Raw genomic sequence first — 15,353 nt, 5'->3', positions numbered from 1 at the left:
TGGGGGGCTGTCTGTAGGCAAGGACTGGCCTGTCTCCCAAGATTTGTGAGAGTGTTGGGTCATCCTTCAGGATAGGTTGTAGATCCTTAATAATGCGTTGGAGGAGTTTTAGTTGGGGGCTGAAGGTGACGGCTAGTGGCGTTCTGTTATTTTCTTTGTTAGGCCTGTCCTGTAGTAGGTGACTTCTGGGAACTCTTCTGGCTCTTTCAATCTGTTTCTTCACTTCCGCAGGTGGGTATTGTAGTTGTAAGAATGCTTGATAGAGATCTTGTAGGTGTTTGTCTCTGTCTGAGGGGTTGGAGCAAATGCGGTTGTATCGCAGAGCTTGGCTGTAGACGATGGATCGTGTGGTGTGGTCAGGGTGAAAGCTGGAGGCATGTAGGTAGGAACAGCGGTCAGTGCTGGAAATGGCCCACCTTGATTATCATACACATTGTAGGAGAGTGAACACTTTAGATAAGCTATTACCAGCAGGAGAGTGGGGTGGGGGGGGGGGGAGAGAAAACCTTTTGAAGTGGTAAACACCCATTTTTTCATGGTTTGTAAGTATAAGAACATCTTCTGTATTTTCCACAGTATGCATCCGATGAAGTGAGCTGTAGCTCACGAAAGCTTATGCTCAAATAAATTGGTTAGTCTCTAAGGTGCCACAAGTACTCCTTTTCTTTTTGCATTAGATTATGATTTCTTTAAATGGCTGAGAAAATAAACTGTGCTGAATGGAATGGATATTCCTGTTTTTGTGTCTTTTTGTAACTTAACGTTTTGCCTAGAGGGATTCTCTATGTTTTGAATCTAATTACCCGGTAAGGTACTTACCATCCTGATTTTACAGAGGTGATTCTTTTTTACTTTTTCTTCTATTAATATTCTTCTTGTAAGAAACTGAATGCTTTTTTCATTGTTCTTAAGTTCCAAGGGTTTGGGTCTGTGGTCACCTATGCAAATTGGTGAGGATTTTTATCAAACCTTCCCCAGGAAGGGGGGTGCAAGGTTTTGGTGAGGATTTTGGGGGGGAAAGACATTTCCAAAGGGGCTCTTTCCTAATAAAATAAACCCAATTAGACGTTTGGTGGTGGCAGTGAAAGTCCAAGGGCAAAAGGTAAAATAGTTTGTACCTTGGGGAAGTTTTAACCTAAGCTGGTAAAAGTAAGCTTAGGAGGTTTTCATACAGGTCCCCACATCTGTACCCTAGCGTTCAGAGTGGGGAAGGAACCTTGACAGATGGGGTGAGGGGTGCAACCTCAGGCAGCCTTTACCTCAGGCAGCAGGGCGGAGGCAGCGCACAAGGCTGATATGGCTGCCCCTATGCCTAGGAGCTGGATGGACATGCCGGCAGCTTCTCTGGAGCCACACTGAGCTAGGTAGGGAGCCTGCCAGCCCCGCAGCAACTGGACTTTTAACAGCCTACTCAAAGCCACCAGGATCTCTTTTTTGACCGGATGTTCCAGTCAAAAACTGGACACCTAGCAAAGCTAGTTAGGGAGAAGGGCTTCACTGGGAGAGGTGACTGTCAGCAGGCTGACAGGCTAAGATGGAAGTCCAACAAAACTTTGGAGAAGAATCAAGACAGAGGTGCTGAACATTTTTTTGTAAAACCTCATAAAAAGTGAGTTTATCACTAAAGTTTGAAGCTCACTTACTCTAAGCTGAAATCACTACCAAGAGGAAAAGGGCTTCCCATGTAAGAAAGTCAAGCAGACAAGAAACAGTTGGTTCAAATGAGCATTCATAATTTTTGTTGCCACATTAATATCCCACAACACAATGGATTTTTAAAATAGGAGTGAAGCTAAGTGTTAAGTACCACAGGGGATCCTGGTTTACTGTCCATTAGCTTATGATAGGCCAAATTCCAATTATCTAGGTGGAGTTAGCATTAAATTAGGTAAGAAGGTAGACAAGCAGCTATTGTACATGGGCATGAAATCTTTTCCACATTAAATTGTATGGCTATTTGGCAGATGGCTTATAAAATGGCAGGGGGACAAGAGGCACCTGCTCAGAGACCCCATCCAAGAAGCTGTGGTTTCAAGTGATAAGCTGAAGTTAGATTTTCAGCCTGAATTCATCAAGTTTGCTCAACAGAACTCAGTTGAGAACCATACCTGTCTGGACCAGTACAGGGTAGTTACGATTATTGAACATCTTTCAATCCTGGGCTTTGCTAAGGCCTTTGCTACCAGAAGGGCTGGTAGAAAGGCATACAGAAGTCTCCTTCACCAGTGAATGGAGAAGGCAGCCCTTGCTACCACAACCTCCTTTTGATAGCTTTCTGCGTAAGTAAGATGGAAGCAGTGTCTCTCACTGTAGGAAAATCTGGTCCCTCATGTTCTGATCCAGAGACTTCTTACAAGGATTGGTTACAAACCAATTGTCTGCAATTGTGTTTCTCTTGCCTGGCACATTCCTAGCTACAGATTGTTCCTAGAGTGCATTCATGATCAGCCAAGATAAAAATCATCTATTAGCCAATGGCGTGAGAGTCTCTGTATTACTTGCTTCCATGATCTTAGTCCACAAAACTGCCTCATATGCAAACATGCCATGCAAACTATAAGTACAATACAGAAATGAGTTTCCATCACAAAAAACAAGACAGGCACTAAAGTCTCTCAGAGATGCACTGAAAACAAAGGGCTCAGATTTAGAACTGCTGAAACATACCTGGCCTGAAAAGCAGGACTGGAAGGAACGAAGAAAGGATACCTAAGGCGTATTGCTGGGATGTGAAAGAGAGCTGGACCAACACCCTACTGCAGCACTATATCTTGCAGGAACCTCCTTTGATGACCATCGTCAAAAAGGAACCAACTGAAACATTTGGAAAGCAGCATTTATACTCAACAGGTGTGTGCAGCAGGAGACTTGGCCTGTGCTTTACCTTACTACTACTGACCTCAGGAATCAAAAAGCTTGATAGCTAAGGGAGCTCCACCAGTCTATACCTAAGGAGATAAGAATGAGAATATCCTGCACAAGTTGTAGTGTTAGAGAACATGATGTCCCTTGCTACATTACATAAAATCACTGGCTTCAATATCATTCCTCTGTAGGAACTGGTTAAAACACTAGTGACACTTTATAGTAAATTATTATTGCCAAAAACTAAACGTATATATTTTATTAGGTTTCCCTGATTTGAAATTACTTCACTGAAAAAACTGAACTTTTCAAAAGCAAACTAGGGCTATCAAGTGATTAAAAAAATTAATTGCGTGATTAATCGCAATGTTAAACAATAATAGAATACCATTTATTTAAATATTTTGGAAGTTTTCTACATTTTCAAATATATTGATTTCAATTACAACACAGAATACGAAGTGTATAGTGCTTACTTTATATTTATTTTTTATTACAAATATTTGCACTGTAAAAAACAAAGAAATCGTATATTTCAATTAACCTAATACAAGTACTGTAGTGCAATCTCTTTATAATGAAAGTTGAACTCACAAATGTAGAATTATGTACAAAAAATAACTGCATTCAAAAATAAAACAATGTAAAACTTTAGAACCTACAAGTCCACTCAGTCCTACTTCTTGTTCAGCCAATCGCTCAGACAAACAAGTTTGGTTACAATTTGCAGGAGATAATGCTGCCCACATCTTGTTTACAAAGTCACCTGAAAGTGAGAACAGGCGTTCACATGGCACTGTTGTAGCCGGCGTCTAAAGATATTTATGTGCCAGATGCGCTAAAGATTCATATGTCCCTTCATGCTTCAACCACCATTCCAGAAGACACACGTCCATGCTGATGACAGGTTCTGCTCGATAACGATCCAAAGCAGAGCAGACAGACACATGTTCATTTTCATCATCTGAGTCAGATGCCACCAGCAAAAGGTTTATTTTCTTTTTTGGTAATTCGGGTTCTGTAGTTTCCGTATCAGAGCGTTGCTCTTTTAAGACATCTGAAAGCAAGCTCCGTTTTTGGAAGGCACTTCAGATTCTTAAACCTTGGGTCGAGTGCTGTATCTATCCTTCGAAATCTCACATTGGTACCTTCTTTGCGTTTTGTCAAATCTGCAGTGAAAGTGTTCTTAAAATGGACATGCGCTGGGTCACCATCTGAGACTGCTATAACAAGATATATATGGCAGAAAGTGGTTAAAAAGAACAGGAGACATACAATCATCCCCCAAGGAGTTCAGTCACAAATTTAATTAAAACATTTTTTTTTTTAAACAAGCATCATCAGCATGGCAGCACGTCCTTTGGAATGGTGGCCAAAGCAAGAAGGGGCATACACATTTAGCATATCTGGCACGTAAATACCTTGCAACATCGACTACAAGAGTGCCATGGGAATGCTTGTTCTCACTTTCAGGTGACATTGCAAATAAGAAGCAGTCAGCATTATCTCCTGTAAAGGTAAACAAACTTGTTTGTCTTAGCAATTGGCTGAACAAGAAGTAGGACTAAGTGGATTTGGAGGCTCTAAAGTTTTACATTGTTTTGTTTTTGAGCGCAGTTATGTAACAAAAAAAATCTGCATTCGTAAGTTAAACTTTCACAATAAGGAGATTGCACTTCAGTACTTGTATGAGGTGAATTGCACAATACTATTTCTTTTGTTTATCATTTTTACAGTGCAAATATTTATAATAAAAATAATAAAGTGAGCACTGTACACTTTGTATTTTGTGTTGTATTAGAAACCAATATATTTGAAAAAGTAGAAAGATCCAAAAATATTTAATACATTTCAATTGATATTTTATTGTATTCTAAAGGATGTCAATTAGGAGAACAACTGAACTGCCTCTTCAGACAAAACTGAGCTGAAAGCAAGATTCTCCAATAGTCTACTATTTAAATATGTAACAGACAGAAGGCAGCATTAGACGTTGCCTATAACATGAACATACCTTCCTTCCTGTTCCTAAGTGTGCCTTTATTGGAAAATGTTTAATATTTGAGACATCTGACATTTAAAATGCTAACAAACCAGGTTAATGTCAAAGACAAAGGATCAGGATTTGTTTACAGTTCTGTGGTACGTGTGCCAGCTCAGCAGCAAATTGAGCTTGACTACAGCAATCCTCAGAACACAAGATGTAAATGGGGCTAATACCACAGGAGACTGGTTCAATCTTTCTCCAGCTTCAGTTCCATTCGTTCTCTAATGGTGGTGGGAAACTATTGCTAAAGCCACATATGAACGGACTTCTCTATTGTAATTGTCCCAGTCAGATAAAACTTGAGATATAGGCAGCTTTCCTTTGAAAAAGACTGAAGGCAAAACTAAGCCAAACCAATCAGGGAAAATAAATTTGATGTAAAACCTATCCCATTTGTTCAGTTTAGTAACTTAAGAAATGAAAAAAAATCTTTTTTGCAATGGACAGAACAAGAGAATGCATAAACAAACAAGATAATACCACATTTTTGAAAAAGTTTATAAGCTTTAATATAATAGAGTTTCCTTCATGATGTCTGAATTTTTTTTAAAGTAAGTTGTGGAATTTACAAGTGTAAAAAAAAGGAGAAAAAATATTATGAGATTTAAATTGGTTATGAATGCATTTTGCTTCATGAGACTTTTCAATAAATATTTGCTGAAATAGGGATTTTTATTTTACTAAGAAAAAATAAGCACCAATATAAAAACAGTTAGTGCTAACTTTGTTAATTTACTATATGCTTAACAGTGTTAATTGCGACAGGAATGGAAGAGTGCTCTCACCCAACACATTCCCTTCCACCCAATATGATGACAAATGCTGATTTTTAAATTAAATCGATTAAATTAAAAAGTCAATACCCTTACACAAGTTTTGTTCATAGATATATGTATTAGAAAGGCTAGTCAATACTTCATTTTAAAAAAACCACTTCAGTGTAGCCTACGGTAGCTACAACCTATTTATTTCAGTAATTGTTAGAGCATGCAAATTATCTGAAACAATGCAGAGTGCACAGGTCACGAAATACTAAAGCATCAAGGTTAATTTAACAGCAGCACTGGCCAATATTCAGCAACTGAATTAAATGCAGCGAACACTCATGTTAATTTGTTAAAACAGACAAAGTTGCGTGCCAGACATTTACTTTAAAACACATGCGAGTTTTCATTGAAATTTAGATCTGTAAAGAAAAGCATAAGGAGTCCAAGGTGCAACACAAATGAAGAAAGGTAACTTAGATTTACAAGTGTTGGTCTGACATTTATGTGGTTTATGATGTAGTCATTAATGTTTCTTTAGTAAAAACCACGTCAATGCCTTTCAAGAATAATGGAACAAATCCGAGACGAGATTGGTGTTTTCTATCAGAGACGGGAAAAGAAAAGGGTGCCTTTTTCTGGCACCAACTTCTCTGGAGAGACCCTTTTTGTGGGCAAAGGCAAGAATTTCAAAGGCAGCACCCTCTTCTAATTCTGCCTATCTTGAAGAAGGATGAGAAAAGAAACCCATTCCCTGTGGGCTCAAGGGCCATACTGCAGAGACATCTACTGTTCCAGTGGCCTGTCTCTCCTTGGGAATGCACCTCCTGAACTGACAGTGGCCTAGAGCTGCTTCACATAAGCAGCAGAAAGGACATAGGAAGAACCAATACAGCTTCAAGTTATATTATTTCTTGACCATCTTTTCACATGGAAATCCAGAAGCAGAGCCTGACCTCTGTTGCTCTACCCCACAGCAAATTAGTGAAGCCCTGCAGGTGCTATTCATGGAAATTCACTGATCAGAGGAGGATAGTGCCACAGAAACAGCACTGCCCCACTGCCTCTTTTGCACACAGGGAACTCCCAAAAATTGTCTAGGCCACTTTTTTAAAACGAAAAACAAAAGTCCGGACACTGCTTCCAGTAAAGCCTGTGTGAATTTTTTCATTGACTTCAATGGAATAAGGAGGAGTGATAATTTCCTGGAAACATGAAGAGTATTAGTGAAGTAACGCAGAGATGTGTGCTTCCTGTTAATATACTGTATTACTTAATTATGCTTGAAATTTGAACTCTGAAGTAGCAAGCTCTATGGTATCCTGCCACCATTCGTGGTAGCGCAAAAAGAAAATGTCAATAGAATGTCTGAGTGGATGGGTAGAAAACTGAGACCATTTACTAAGAAAAAAAATAAGCAGATAAAACAGTATCTAGTTTATTACGTATAGAAAGATTTCCAGAATTTACAAACACCCACATATTTCATTCCAGGAAGAGTTTTGATTTGAAGACTTCACCCATGGTTCTTTTTTTTCCTTTTTTCTCCTAATATATACACAATGGAAGACTTTGATTTCTTTTTTCTGCTTTTTGTAAGTTTCTGTGCAATAGATGAGTTCAAGTTGACACTTGTAAATACCATCTACAGTAAGTTTATCTTCATTTGAGTTAATACAGCCTATTTTACAAGAGGAGTACAAAATTATTATTTTTTCTTTTGGAAAGAATTTAGCTCAACATCAGGGTTATCTTACAACTGATAGTATCAGTAAATATGACTGTACAATCAAGGCCCAGGGGCCAATGATTCATATTATATTATTTTCTGAATTACAATCTTAAAACAAGAATAGTACCCTACTCTATTCTTATTAGCCTTGTTTTAAGCAGGTTCCCCACTCTGTTTACAACAGAATATAGTATACCTCAGTTCCACATCAAAAAAGATGTGCTGTAGGAAAAGTTACATTTTAATTAAAAAAGTACATGTATAAATCAAAACCTATGTTAAATATTTAATACTCTTCAACCAACATTAACAGTTTTGTATGTAATAATTTACAATGATGATTTGTCATACAGGTTTTCAGCAGCAAATGAAATGTAATGTATCACGTAAATGTGCTAGTACAATTCCCATTCTCACCATGACATAGTGGTGGGCACATCAGTTCACTGTGTCCAGCTAAGTCCTTATGGTAGAGGATGAAGTAATAGAGACTCATTGTCCAGGTGTCACAGTGCTTTTGCTTGGCACAACACAGAATGTGCAGTTCAGTCAACTAACTCCTGAGGTTTGTGTAAAGTAAACAAACTGAACTGGATGCATCGTACCCATCTATGGACGAGGAGGAGGATGTGAGGTCCTAGTTGTGATTCATGTAACATTTATAGTCTGGATACCCATGAGTAAAAAGAAGGATTTGCTGAGGTTGTATAGGTCATCATTCTGAAATTGAAAGAGAAAGAAAGTAACCGTATTAGGCTTGTAAACACACTGCTTATAATTACTGCTTTGAACAACACAAGTGACATGTGCCATTCAAACTTCAGTCTTTAACACCTTAGAAAAGAATGACATACATAAACTGTACTCAAACATGTAACAATTACTAAAGCATCAAAGATGCAGAAAATCAGAAATATATTTTAAACATATTTGAGAGATTCACATATGGAAAAAAGAAAACAAGAGTGTTCATACTGATTAGATTTCTTGACACTAATTTCTATATCAAAGAAAAGAGTCCAGACCATTATCCTTCTGGGGTCTTTTGTACTCTCCGCAAGGAAGTTTTTGGTTAGATTGCTGACCCCACTTTCCTGCCTACCCAGGTGCACAATTTCTTGTATGAAAAGGTGCCATGCAACCTCAACATGCAGCATTAATAAGTTACGAAAAACTATAAAAATGCAGATTTTGGACATTCCTATGGTGAAAGAAGTCAGGACCTATTGTTGATATCCACTGACGTCTTTTTAAAAATATAGTTCATATCATTGAGAGAAGACTGATGCCTCATCCACACGGTGTGTTAGTCTGTACTAGCAGGGTATAAATTCTAGTGTAACCCAGCATGTCATGCATCAACTGGCCCATGTTGACCCTGGTGGTATGCACTAGAAGTTCCCTAGTGTACCAGGGCTACTAGACTAGAATTTACATCCCACTTATGCGGACTAATGCATCATATAGACAACCTCTGACTCCTCACAAGATGTTGCAGCCATAATTCTGCTTCTGAGCCTACTCTCAGTAGGGAGGTTATGACATCATTAAAACTAGGACTTCGACAAAAAGTGACCCGCCAGCGAAAAATATTCCATAAACACCACTACTTTCTGTTTTACTTCTGGGCTAAATACAATTTATAAGCTAAGATTCTGATTTTAACAAACATGTATAATTTTCATAACATATACTCTGTCTTAAAAAGAGAGATTAACAGTATATTTCCCCCTGCAAATAAAGACTTCCCAAGGGACACTGGAGTAAAAACTGAAAAGGCCTCCTGTCCTATACTCTCATTTCCCAAGAAACAGAATTTACTTTGTGTGGTCCTTCAAGTGAAAGGAAAATCTATCCTTGCAAATGATGCATGGTATGCTGTGAAAACTCCCTGGAGAATTCTCTCACAGATCTCTCATTTACTTTCAACTTTCTCCTGAACTCATATTGCAATCTACTGGAATGTTCCTACCAGAATATCTATATACAGCTTAACATAGCTTCACGGCTTTCAACTATGTTGGACCTAAAAATAGACAGTAATGCCATGCTTTATTAAAGGACGAGTGACAAAGAAAGAAATCACCTAATTTAAACAGAGAAGTAGTGAAATGCGCATGATTTACTTTTCATTTCATATCTGGCTCTAATCCAGCATAGCTGAATGAATTTAGTGCAAGAACAAACTGTACTCAGTAGTATGGTCACAAGCTCCAACCTGCACAGTGGAAGAAACAGGAAGGGAAATGGACAATTTTTCCACTTATGTCAAGCTTGTTGTTTTGAGATTTTTCAATAAATAAAAACAATGTTCAGTGTCAAAGCAATATATCATATCTATTATCTAATGTTTCTGTAATCTACCTAAACTCCCAAATCTGTCATGCATTACTTCTAAAAATCCTCTCTTGCTTCCCCCAACACAACCAGTACCATCAAGACTCTTTTGTAAAGAAACCTGGTGCAATCTCTGGGTGTTACTCTCCAGTCTTCTATACACAGAAACTAATACAAGAGAAAAAGCATTTTCTGGAGACAGGGAAATTATTATCTAGTGAAATCATTCAGAAACTTCAACTGTCCTGAAGAAAATAGTAATTATGGAAGACTAGGTGCATAAGCTACCAAAACCTTTGGAAAAGTGAAACAGGGTGAAGGCTGGAGTAGGTTGTAGATCTAGGAATTTCTGTGACTCAGGATGACTGTCCAAAAATATATGGAGCAGTAACCGTAGTACGCTTTCAATGCATGTAAACTGGCTCTCAGTAGTTCCTTAGAAAAGCACCATGAAAAGGATACTTGTAGTAGTAGTTGTAACATGGGTCAGTTTCAGATCTATTACCACACTTTCAGTGTCTGCAGGGTTACAACAGGATACGATACTCTTGTAAAGATTTCCTGCAAATTATCTTGTGACACTACTGTGACACCATATAAGCAACTTCGGTTTCCCTGTAAGATAGTTTGGAGCAAAGACACCATTTTAACTGGAGAATCTTTCAAGATCTCAGAACTCTGTCCATTTGAATTAAGCTTTTGAGTGTATCAGCTGTTTTTGAAACAGGAATGAAGAGATGCTCTATACTACATCCTTTGAAACACTTACATAGATCTATAAAGAAAGAGTTATCCTACTTAAGTGAAGAGATTCTACTTTTAAACAATTTGTATTGTTCATTGAGATCTAAAAAAATAAGGCAAACAGTCCATATTATTTTGGTCTAAGTCTTCAAAATTTCTTTTAAAAAACCAAAACTATGTGAGTTACAAGGATTCTAAAGTAGGCATCTGAAACGTGTTACGCATGTTCTAAATTACAAAAAAAACATAACACACAAGTGACAAAAACATTTAGAAACACTGGATTCTCTGCTAAGGAAAGTTTTAGCCTAGACAGATGATTTTAAAATGACCTACTTATCAACTCCTTATCCCCCTTTGCCCCAAAAAAAACGTATAATGGAGATACTGACAACCCATACTATAACTGCACAACTGTGATGAGTGGTCTGACTGATTCCACACACAACAAAAACAAAGATAACATCTCTACTGAAAGCAGACCTGCTTCCTCAAGGTCACTGTAATATCACCATAACTATATAGAACAAACAGGGCCTTAGATCTGTGTGTACACACATAAATTAGAACTTATGAAGTGCACAACCATCAGGACTTAAAAACTTTATAGAGTATTTCTTGACTTCTGTGACAAAATAACTGAATTTATTTTGGGAATGATTCCCATCTTGTGAGGACAACCTTGTCTGAATTAAATGGACAATACCGGGTCTCATCAGAAAGAGCTCCCAACATCAGAGAGATACCTGGTGGAGGTAGCAGCTATTGAGAAGACAACTTTGACAGGAAATATAACAACACATCTCATAGGAGTTCAATCAAGTTAGCATCGTAAGAACCAGAATGCTGGTTGACAGTTGTGCTCTACAACCTTGTAGGGTGAAATCAGAGTAGCCCTCGTAGAGAGCCACTTAACATTGGGATGTGCAGAAAACCTCCTTTTACTTAAGAACATAATGTAGCGAACAGACTTTTTAGCTTGGACACTTGTGTCCTATTTAAAAAGGTCCTCCTGGATGAACTGCAGGCAACCTCTAACCAACTTTAACATCACATTTAGCCCCTGGACTTTTCATTTGCAAGTAGAATAAGTTCATTTTATAGACTTCTTTCTAGGAGCTATTACTGTTGATAACCTGGGTCAATTTTTGTTTATGTCACCTCTTTCAAAACACAAGACAGTTAGGATGAGCTTCTATCCAGGTCTGGTCCTGGATAGAAGACTGGCCCTTGTGATGGCAGATATCTGAGTCAGTGGCATCGAGAGATATTACGCTAGGTTGATGGTTTAAAAAAAAAAAAAAAAACCACCCAAGGATTTCCAGTGTTCCTCAGTTGAGGGAACAAACAAGAAAAATCACAGGACCTTCACCTCAGCCAATGGACATGACAGGGTGAAATACGGATGGGATAAACAGGAATTAATGGATCTCTCTTACATGAGTTCTTGTCAGGGAAGCTTATCTATGCATGAAACCAGCATTCCCAATAGGCTTCAATAGGGACTGGACTTTTGTTAAGGCACAACTTGTTTTTCATTACCGGTGCCTTCATTTTTAACATTCCTCCAAGACAAGACTTTGTATCTTACAGTACCCAATATATCCTAAGATGCTTCAGAAACTATCATTCTGTATCTGATTTCTCTACACACAGAACCCTGATTAGCAGAACTGTCCAGAAAGTGATATGAGATCATTTCCTCCTTCTTCATTCATTATTACAACTACCATGATCCTGGAAGAGATCCTGAAGCACTTTGCCACACCAAACACTAACAATCAGAGTGGAAAAAGCTGGCAACCATGTGCCAAGTAGGATTATTGTCTGTAGATCATACAATGAGAATATGAAGACAAGTCTCCTTCAGATCCATGGAAGACAGAAAACCTCTCTGTAGACAGCTGTCAAGTAGACTTGAGAACATTCCCATCATGAACAAAGGCTCCTGTAGGCACTTATTCAGGGCTCTGCCTGAAAATCTGTTTTCTGTCCCCAATTCTCCCAGGCTAGAAATATAGTAGGATGAGGAACTGCCCTTGAGTTCCCTCTGCCAGGGAATGGGTTGTATTACTCGAATCTGTAATAAATGATGGTGGACTGCCTTCATGTCCTGCCATTTCCATAGTTGACTTGAGACAAAACTGTCCATTTGACTCTTGACAGCTCAGAATCACCCCCTATGGACAATGTTCAGGAACTTAATTTTGACCACTGGTGAGTACCTATTAGTTCCCAAAGTTAAAGAGCCTGGCACCAATCGGGGGGAGGGGGGGTACTCAGGGTGAAGGTCTATTCAAGACACAGTTGGCAGAGTCTCATGAAGATTGCTCTGAAAATATCCATCATCACTTTAACTCCTTTCACCCCAAACTTGTTCCAACCACCAATGCAAAATGGTAATTTCTCCTGTTGTACTTCAGGGGCTCTTTCAACTTGCAATATGATCTGTATTCCTTTGCATTGTGTTTGGCAGGTGCCCGGATTATAATTTGACTTTTCTGATGACTCCATGACCACCATGTCTAGACAGCAAGTGTAGAAAATTGGGACAGGGGGTGGAGGGTAATAGGTGCCCATATAAGAGACAGCCCCAAATATCGGCACTGTCCCTATAAAATCGGGACATCTGTTCACCCTAACTTTGTCCCTTGTCTTCCATAACATTTTCCACTGATATAACAAGAAAGCATGAAGCCGATTTGTATAGGAATTCGCTCTCATTAACCAAAGACACTCATGCCTACAAAAAACAGAGTTGTATCCCACTATTCTGAGTAAGAGATATATGGCATACCTAGTGTGATCACAGAGAAAGTGGCTGTCAAAAGACATTTTCCAGAGAGAAGCTCTTAGGCTGTGAAATCTTTAGTTTTGAGAGGCACTACACATGCAGTACTATCGACCAAACATTAGCACTGCTCATGCAAGGTATGTGGGGGTTGGAGAGGTCCTTAGATTGTCAGACAATCCCCTGTAATTCCTCCTGAGTGAGAAGCCCACTCTTTCAGGTAAAAATAACCTTCAGCTAGAAATGCCGAATCTTTAACCACCAGGAAAGATAGCCTTGTCCATCCTCTGTAGTGTCACCAGTTTGTATTTAGACTGCTACATGCAAATAAACTGTATGCTTTAAAATGAAGGCAAGAGGACTGCAAAGTAGTAAATGGTGGGGCAAGATGTTGTTCTGCATCTTGGGTTACTCTCATCCTTCCACATGCAGCGTCGGGGGGAATGGGATGTAGAAGGTGGTGGGGTATGATGATTAAGGCTACGATTTAGTCACTGGTATTTTTAGTAAAAGTCATGGACAGGTCACAGGCAGTAAACAAAAACTCACAGCCCATGACCTGTCCATGACTTGTGCTATATACCCCTAACTAAAATTTGGGCCAAGGGGCTGCAGGGGGGTTGCCCGAGACCCGCACTGGTGCTGGGGGGGCATGTGGCCTGGGACTCCCGCTGGTGCTGGGTGGGAAGGCGAGGGGCAGCCTGGCAGGCTCCCTACCAGGCTCCGTGCAGCTCCCTGGAAGTGGCCAGCATGTTCCTGCAGCTCCAAGGGGGAGGGAAGGCCAGGGAGGCTCCATGTGCTGCCCCTGCCACGAGCTCCAGCTCCCACTGGCCAGGAATTGCAGCCAATGGGAACTGCAGGGGTGGTGCCTCCAGGCAGGAGCAGTGCGCAGAGCCCTCTGGCCCCTCCACCTTGGAGCTGCAGGGACATGCCAGCCGCTTCCGGAGAGCCCGCTCGCCCCCGAGGTAAGTGCCGCTCCGCACCCCAACTCCCAGCACTCAACCCCCTCCCACACCCACACTGTCCTAGCAGTGGCCAGTGCAACTGGCCCAGGGATTGCCTGATCTGCTCGGGCAGCCCCAGAGCCAGCCGCTGCAGAAGTCACGAATCTGTGACTTTCCGTGTCGTTCACAGTGATGATCCACAGTGGCAGCTAAGCACTACAGCCTGGTTGGAATGGCACAGTGACTTGCAGCAGCAGAAGCTAGGTACAATAGCCCAGATGGAGGACCATGGTGACACAGCAAGGGACACTGACCTGCTATTTTCCTATTCTTAGGGATGGTTAGAAAATCCTATTAGTTTCTTATGATATCTTCCCACAGAGCATGCAAAGGGATATAAATATAATTTATCTAGAGAGCCACAGACCTTGGCCACAGTATCAAAATTCTCTATCTTTTGTGTTTTGTTTTATTATGGATTTTCTGTTTGTGTTATTTTTGATCCTCTCAGTCTGATTCAGACAGGTTGCTGTGTTAGTCTGTATCAGCAAAAAGAATGAAGAGTACTTGTGGCACCTTAGAGACTAACAATTTTATCTGGTCATAAGCTTTCGTGGACTAAATCCACTTCATCAGATGCATGCAGTGGAAAAGACAGTAGGAAGATAGATATCACGCACACACAGAACATGAAAAAATGAACAACTCTAATGAGTCTAATCAATTAAGGTGGGCTATTATCAGCAGAAGAAAAAAAAACTTTCGTAGTGATAATCAGGATGGCCCATTTCAAACAGTTGACAAGAAGGTGTGAGTAACAGTAGGAGAAAAATTAGCATGGTGAAATAGTCTTTAAGTTTGTGTAATGACTCATCCACTCCCAGTCTTTATTCAAGGCTAATTTAAGTGGTGTCCAGTTTGCAAATTAATTCCAGTTTGGCAGTTTCTTGTTGGAGTTTATTTTTGAAGTTTTTTTGTCGAAGAATTGCGACTTTTAGGTCTGTAACTGAGTGTCCAGGGAAGCTGAAGTGTTCTCAGACTGGTTTTTGAGAGTTATAATTCTTGACGTCTGATTTGTGTCCATTTATTCTTTTGCATAGAGACTATCCGGTTTGGCCAATGTACATGG

At 39.7% G+C, this 15,353-nt stretch overlaps 1 protein-coding gene across 5 annotated transcripts in view; it reads right to left on the bottom strand.

Annotated features, from left to right (window-relative positions):
- Nucleotides 1-7,090: 7,090 nt before the first annotated feature.
- IRS1 (insulin receptor substrate 1) overlaps nucleotides 7,091-15,353 on the bottom strand; it is an 82,267-nt gene continuing 74,004 nt past the window's right edge. For all 5 annotated transcript variants that reach the window (XR_006283591.1, XR_006283593.1, XR_006283590.1 and 2 more), the window contains one exon: nucleotides 7,091-8,128. The gene's annotated coding sequence lies outside the window, so the exon portion shown is untranslated. The remainder of the gene's footprint in view (nucleotides 8,129-15,353) is intronic.

This window comes from Chelonia mydas, chromosome 9 (genome assembly GCF_015237465.2).
Source record: "Chelonia mydas isolate rCheMyd1 chromosome 9, rCheMyd1.pri.v2, whole genome shotgun sequence".
NCBI lineage: Eukaryota > Metazoa > Chordata > Testudines > Cheloniidae > Chelonia > Chelonia mydas.
Note: the sequence above shows the minus strand (reverse complement) of the source record. Positions and strands in the feature narration are given on the sequence as shown.